Source organism: Lycium ferocissimum, chromosome 10, assembly GCF_029784015.1.
Source record: "Lycium ferocissimum isolate CSIRO_LF1 chromosome 10, AGI_CSIRO_Lferr_CH_V1, whole genome shotgun sequence".
NCBI lineage: Eukaryota > Viridiplantae > Streptophyta > Magnoliopsida > Solanales > Solanaceae > Lycium > Lycium ferocissimum.
The window spans coordinates 43,811,657-43,819,877 of record NC_081351.1 but is presented as its reverse complement, the minus strand read 5'-3'; the positions used below and the strand labels follow the sequence as shown (position 1 = coordinate 43,819,877).

The window sequence follows — 8,221 nt, the reverse complement described above, 5'->3', positions numbered from 1 at the left end:
TAGTGGATGAATCAACGTTAATTGCCCGTTTGTATGCCTTAATTAGCCTTATTTTAGATGACTTTGAGTAAATCCTTTTTATGGATGTTGATGCTCTTGTTGGCTCATTATTATCGCAATTTTTACTTAACACCACAATTAAGTAATTCACAATCTCCAATAACATTTTTATACTAAGTAAAATTTGTAACCGATTAGTTCTAGTTTAGAAATTAAAATCCGAAGTTTATCTCACGTTGATTCTTTAAAGCGAATAACTCGACGTATAAAAATACGGATCTAACATTCTACACTCCTTTAGAAACATTCGTCCTCGAATGTCAAATGAGACTAAAACTCGTCGATTAAATAACAAGAATCGCGTTATCGCGGTATAGGCAGTAGATTAGGCGAAAAAGGGTGTTTTAGGAATATTAGTACACAAAGTCTTCAACGACCAAATGGGTCGTTACAAAAATGATGTTAGAAGACAGATCTACATGAAGCAGTAAATGGCGAACTAAAAGCTAAGTAGAGATCTTCGACCCTTCCCCAATTATACCTCTCAAAGTAAGTTTCTAGAATACCGTGCATGACAGTAAATAATGCATCAAACATATATACGAACAAATCAAATCATTGGAGCTACAACAGTTATAACCATCAAGTATGAAGCGCATTCAATCACATCCACAATTGGCACACTACACCAAACAATGAACCCTCACAGTCACAGATAAAATTATTAGACTAATAAATGAACCTCATACTAGAGCTGCACAATGAATCCTCACGAATAAACCATTAAACCTGAAGCATGATACGGATACCATCATATCAACATCAAGTGCATATAACAATCAATGCAAAATAACAATATCATTCGATGCATAACAATCTTTAACATAGCCTAATTCACGTACAACAATAACACATAACATATCATGCTACGTAACAAAACTAGAATGTCATGATCATGTTTTATCAAGCAAAATATATGCTTCAAACGTCTCAACACGCGTGTCATAGTCTTAACAAAATATACATTATAAGCATTTCTTACTAAATAGACTTACATTTTAATATATTAGACATAGATATATCATCAATTAAAGAAGCCCAAATTTATAAATTATTAATGGGCCTAGGGAAATATCTATTTCTTTTAAAAAATAATAATATATTTGATAGAAATATATTGAAAAGGCACCTCAAAGCCGGAAAAAAGCACTTTAGATAACCTTTATGATCCCTAAATCAAAAGAGACGCTATTTTTCTTTTCTTTTCAATCTCATAAAAGAACGATTGGAAGGACATTCTTCAAGGCTTAGAAGATCTTGTCTCCTTCTACTAGTTTCTTGCGATGGATCAAAGTAAGTGTCTTTACTATTCTTCTAGATTTATATCTTTTTCAAATGATTTACTTGCGATCTTGTGTATTGTATAAGTTTTCAACATACATAGTTTCATAGATGATACAATCTCAAATACATAAAGTTTAAGCTCAAAATAGCATACATGTCCTACTACATGCTCAGCGTACCACATACTAGGGACCTGTTTGGTCATGAGAATATTTCACTTTTTTTTTTTGAAATAATTTTTCATTTTATTTCAAAATTAGTATTTGGTTATAAAATTTCCAAATCCAACTTGGAGTTGAATTCCAAATTTGAAATGTGCTCGAAATCTGTTTTCCAAAGGCTTTGATTGGTGTTGGTAAACAGAGATTCGATGGAACTAGTTGCTATGCGGAGTTAACAGGGGCGAATCTACCCATTAAAAATGGGTCACGTGAACACATGGTCGCCCGACTAAACTCGGTATATTATGTATATAATCCTTAAAATATATCTAATATTAACTGAAGGAACACATGGTTAAACTAGATTGAGTGGAGCACTGGTTAAGTGTTGGGTTTAATCCCTTAAGATTGTGGGATTAAACCCTACTAAATGCACTTTTGCGTCTTTTTTTCAAAAAAAAAAAAAAAAAAAAAAATCGAGGTGAACTCATCCTCTTGAAATCTTGGATTTACCTACAAGCGATACCGTTATATATATTAAAAATTTGAATATCTAAAAGGAAATCTCTAAACTTGACACATTTTATTCAGATCTCCTTAAACTATATTTGATCCTAATTATCCTCCTCTACTTGGATTTCTATAATCCTTCTTGGATTTCTATAATCATTACCCCTTCAAACAATAACTGGCCCTAATCACCCTTATATTTGGCTTTTCTATAATCGTTTCCCCCTAAAAAAAATGGTAGCTGTATTTTAATAGAGAAATAGAGAAGATGTGTGAAAGGAGATAAGGAAACCGCCGTTGAAATGACTAAATAAAAAGGAAATGGTAGTTTAGTTTTTTTTCTTTTTTTCTTTTACATATCAGATTAATATAATGTGGCTGCTGTTTTACACTTTCATGCGCCAAATATCATCTCCAATCACTTGGATTACGGAAAGCCAACTACAAGGGGATAATTAGAACCAATTTACTTGCACAAGCAATGCATTAGATTTCATATATTTTATTTGATTCATACTCATATACTGAAATTTGACCTTATATGTAAAATATTTCAACTTCAAATCCATAAATTTGGAATTAATTCTAAAACTATTAAAGTTACAAAAATTTATATAAAGTTTTTCAACCCCCTAAATTTAAAAATAAGCTAAATAATTTCTAGAAAAATTTTCGTTAGCGTAAAGGGTATATTTGTACCATTTATGTAACGACGGGTATACATGCACCATTTTTTAATAAGGAATACTTTTATTCTAAACCCAGAAAGTTGAGAGATATATTTGCACCATTTCCCTATCTAAAATTTGTAACTTTATACTGTTTTTTTCAACTTCAACCCTGTAAATTTGGAATCGATTCTAAAACTATTAAAGTTTACAAAAAATTACCTATATTTTTTTCAACTTCAACCCCCTAAATTTGGAATTGACCTCTAATTAGGACCTGGATTTCCCCAAATTTTGTCCCTTCCAACATTCAACAAAGAGAACCCCCGTATTTTCAAATTACTCTTTCGAGCAATCACTTCCTCAGGCGAAAATATAGGTGTAAGTAACCTTATCGAAGTTTCTGCCTTTAGATTTTCCTCCTATACTTGTGTTTTCACTTGTTGCAAATTGTTTATTCTTTTATCTTCTAAATTAATTTTATGAGAATCCCCAATATGGGGTTTCAATACATTCACGTTTTTTTGGTCTCCAAATCTTTTTATGCTTCTTTAGATATTTTGCAAGCTGATTTCCAGGTTAAACGAAAAAGTTCAGTTTTGGTATCATATTTGTCTAGCAACCCATGATAGTTTGACAAATACAGTAACAAGGTCAAATGTATATGAAAGTTACTACCTGTTGCTTTGTTCATCTTACTATTTTGCTGTCTTTATTTTCTTTTAAATCATTCTTTGATTTCACTCCTTTTGAGCCGAGGGGTCTATCGGAAACAGCTACTCTACCTCACAAATGTAGGGGTAAGGTCTGCGTACATCATACCCTCCCCAGACCCTACTTGTGGTATTACACTGGGTATTTTGTTGTTGGATTACTAGATGTTTCTTATATAATGGGACGAGACAAGTTTTCTTTAGGTTAGCTCTTATGTATAAGCAATTAGAGGACTTCGATGTGGTGCGTATAATGAGTTACCAACATGCTATGTGTTCAAGAAGTTTGCTAAGTTGATGTAGAGTTGCAAATTTGGGTTTTTTTCTCTATACAGTCTGGAATTGAAAGCTCACTAAGCTTTTGAGAAAATTACAGCTAAGAAAGAAGATATAGAGAGAGTCTGAGGGATAAGCTAAAAACTAGGGCTAATTCATTTCTCAAAAGATAGATAAGTACTTAATACGTAGGAGGTAGGACAACAATGAGCTAACATACAACAACAACAACATACTTAGAGCCCGTTTGTCTTCGCTGATTTGAAGTAGCTGATAAGCATTAAGTGCCGACTTATAAGCACTTTTATTTTTACCAAACACAGAAAGAAGCGAAAAGTGCTTGTAAGCTGGTTTGACCAGCTTATAAGCTTAGCCAAACACCCTCCTAGTGTAATCCCACAAGCGGGGTCTGGAGCAATGAGCTAACATGCTCCTCTAAAATAAGCCATAAGTTGCAATGCTAACTTGAGCCTCCTTAATTCCTTTCCAGTTGCTTTTAGAGGCTTAAGAAATTCATATCGTATCAAATCTCGCTCCCTCAAATCACCCTTGTCCTCAAGGGTGCGTATTGTAAAAATCAAGGAACTCAATCTCTCCGGGAGCAAATGCAATTTGTATAGATTCATCGTATGGAAGGGTTCTTGCCCCAGCTCGATATCTCCGTATCTACAAGCATAACTACTTAATGTTTCTGACATGACTGATCTTGGTTCGAATGAAGACTTTTTGATGTAGCCTTCCATCTCGAAAGATGCACACATTTTTCTAGAACTCATAGAGGTCCCAAGTAGTTTTCCACCCGTAGATCAAGTCCATACTCAGAACACTTACTTGTCTTTTCATTTGAAGCTGTGACAATGCCTTCAGGGCTCATGCCTGTATCATTGATATATTCTCACAAGCGGCAACAATAAAAATGCACCTTTAAGAAACAACGAGCTCCATCATTTTATCTCAGATGATACGCACCAAATGATAGCAATTGCTTTTGCAACATAGGACCACAGTAACATCTTGTCCCTCAAATTTCCTTTACAGGTGCACAATGTAGTACCCAGGAAGCCAATTCGTCCATAAGCATTCTCTCTAATCTGACAGAGCCATAAGCAGCACGAGAACTATCTACCAAACAGAGAAATTTATGTGAACATGCTTATACTTTACCAGTTCTTCTTCGACTTCAAGATAGCCAACTTGATCAATTACACCAGAATTAGCTACACTGAAGATTGCTTTATCTGGTATGAACCCCCAGGAATCTTGCATTATCTCAAAGCAATGTACATCTTCCTTGTTAGTTCCTTGTTGTGCACCGCCAGATATCATTGGATACCAAGACAGTAATTCTTTGACAGTCTCAATGCTAGATCTACATGCTGTCTCTTCCTCAACATCCATTGCTTTGTCATCGTTATTTATAAGGGTACCCTGTGAATCATCTTACGATGAAGCAGGTTCCACTTCTTCATGCTCTATTGCCCATTTGCATGGTTGTAGCTTCAACAGTCGAAAGATCTGCCTCTACCACCATTTGCGTGTTGTGGTTTTATCCTCCATGCTACTTATACCTTTTATGAGATGTGATCATTTCTGGTCTTAGCTAAACTCATATTACTGTACATCCATCTGATCGTTCGTATTTTACGACACTCATTTTATGGAAATTGCTGGGCTGCTAGAAGCCCAACACTCACTCATGTAACATTGCTAGTCTTACAACTGTTCTAGAGAACTTGTTTTGCTTATGGTGTAGGATGGAACGCACAACTGAGGCTGGAACAGGTCTGCCCCAATTGGGCCTTTTAATTCCAATACTCAATAATAGTCTTTTGGGATAAATTAAGGGCATCTTAATGATGTCGAGGGCACGTGAGTCTCACCTAAGAGGCATGGCCAAGTCCAACCTATAGAAAATCATCATCAATCATCGTCAAGTTTGAATTGATGAATATGAACGGAAAGACTTAATGGATTAATGGTGTGGATACAGTGAGTGAATGTAAAAATTCATATATCTTGGAAGGCTACATATATCTTGGAAGGCTATTGTTTCAGGTTTTGTGCAGAGTTTGGACTGCAATTCTGCTTACAAAATGTTTCACAGATGATATGTGAGATGTAAGGACCAAATAGCATCATGTGATGTCCTAATCATATTTTATTAGGTTTAAATGATTAGATAGGTACTTGAAAACTGAATATTCTGATGAGAAAAAGACAAGTTGAAGCCAAAGCTGAGGTACTTGCTTTTAATATCAGCTTGTCTGTAGACAAAGTGCATTGTCTAAGCATGAAATAGTACAAGTTTCCAAAAAAAAAAAAAAAAAAGTTTCAAAAAAAGCATGAAATAGTACATGATTTTTTTACTGGATGAGGGTCTGAAACTTATTCATGTCTGATAAGTGATAACTTCACTAATATTTAGATATGGTTAAAATAGTGTTTTGAAGAGGCGGAGTGCCTTTTTCTGGATTGCAGTTGCAGAATACAGGTGTGGATTCAGGTAACAAAAAGAATCTAGTTTATTTGAGGAGGCATTTCAATGTTTTGGTAGTTTCAAAAGTCCATATGATCCATGAGAACTACTGGATAATATAGAGGTGCTGTTATAGGTTCATATGTTGTCACAAGAGTGTGAGGACAATTAGGATTTCTTTTACATGGCAGTTGCTTGAATGAAGGCTAATTATGTTTTTCAAGTGTGCTGAGTTTTCTTCCTTTTGTCTTGATATGGAAACATTGTGGTTGTTTAATGGGGGTTCTAATGAATGAACATCATGTAACAGACTAACAGTATAATTTCTGACCATGGAATGCCTGGATTTGGTGGAAAATCAGAGGAACTTAGGCCTTTTAGTCTGCAGTCAGTGCAGGGCTGTTGGTGGGAGTTGAAAGATTTTTTATTTGATAAACGAACTATTTTGAACTATAGATGGAGCATTCTGCTGGTATATCTTCATGGTTGTGCCATGTTTCTTGCGGCATGCTAGTGACATGGTGCAAGACGTGTCAACAAGAACCAACACCTATTTATTTCGGGCAGTACCTAAGAGAATCACAAGAATAGAGAAGTTGCAGTAGAGGCGCTGCTCAAAATCTCATGGTTGACTCTAAGATGGCGGGGAGCTCTATTTGCTTTTTCGTTTTTATGGATTAGAGGATTCTGCAAATGTGATGCTTTCAGCACTAACATGACAGATTTGGAAAGGAAAGGAAAAAAAAAAAAAACCAGCCCATAGTTTGATTTAGGTGAAGAAGTGGTTCGCATATTATTAGGTAGAGAAGCTATGGAGTTGGTGTGAAGCACATACGCATAGTTCCATCCTTCTTCTTCACAATAAGTACAGGAGCACCCCAAGGGAAAATAAGAAAGGCGCTGCTTACAATTTGCAGAAGAAGAACATCTGTAGAGATTGCCATGAATAATTTTGCCTTCGGTTCTAGTGCTGGATCACTAGGAAGTCTCTCTGAAACTCCTGCACATTTTGAATCCATGTGTAGAACTTAATTGAAACTGATAAACTCCATTCCAGCCTTTCTATTGCAACTTGGCCATTTAAGAGTTTGTTGCAGCAGTTACTGCATTTTTTGTCTATTCTAGGCAATGAAGGAACTGTTCTTTGTGGTGCGTATTTTCTGAAATAGTAACAGAGATTTTATCTAGTCCCTTATGTTTTATATTCTATTTTAAATTTAGGAATATGTAACTTGGGCTCTTTATTGTCTCACACAAGCTGCTGCATCTCAGAGAAAGTTGTGTTAATGTATTTTCTTTGATATGCCAATAAGATATTTGTTTTTAGGTGATCTGGGGCTTTACAACTCTGATATATCTTTCCAGGTAGACAAATATGAATATAAAACCAACAGTTGCATTGAGAGCCATTCTTGTCGGAGGAATAGCTGCTTTTGCAAAAATTGGTGGTGCTGTTAAAGCTGCAGGAGGTGTAAAATTAGGTGCAGCAGCTGCTGCCATGACTGCTGCAGCAACAGCAGCCGTATCAGGATCAAAACAAGAAGAAAAGAAGGATGGTTCTCAGCAGTTGTCATCTAAGTGATGCACACAGCCCATGTTATTTTTTCTCCTATGTTACTTATAAATTGTCAAAATAAAAGCTGTAGGGTGGTGGAATATGCCAGTCAAATGGTTTACCAATATGATCTTAAATAGCTGAGATATACGGGTCCTTACAACTGCGGGATTTGTTAGTTCTGTACTAATGGAAGTAGGATTTTGTTGAAGTGAAAAAAATCATCACTCAGCTTCGGGGTAGATGCAGTTTGTTTGCTCTACCTGAGGTATGTAATTGTTTTGTACCAGTAAAAGATGTATTACTGCTTCTGTGCTACTTTCAGAAGCAATGTTTATGTTTTTGTAAGGTTTTAAAACATGGGGTCTCTTAATAAACCAATTTGAACTTTGAATTCCTTGTTCATTATACTGAGTACATTAGCTGAACCTTTTTCATTAGTATAGACTAATTTGCCTTGTATTAGTGAGAACCGGGTTGCCATCCCTTTCTTAGTAAATGATGATAAGTTAACTATA

General features: G+C 35.3%; 1 long non-coding RNA gene across 2 annotated transcripts; it reads left to right on the top strand.

The window, feature by feature from the left end:
• Positions 1 to 2,843: 2,843 nt before the first annotated feature.
• On the top strand, positions 2,844 to 8,097 carry LOC132033997 (uncharacterized). 2 transcript variants are annotated; one of them, XR_009408915.1, is made up of 2 exons: positions 2,844 to 3,064; positions 7,514 to 8,097. It is a non-coding gene; the product is annotated as an uncharacterized LOC132033997 (long non-coding RNA). The 2 variants fall into 2 exon arrangements; XR_009408914.1 differs by having other exon boundaries at positions 2,844 to 3,068.
• The last annotated feature ends 124 nt before the right edge of the window (positions 8,098 to 8,221 follow it).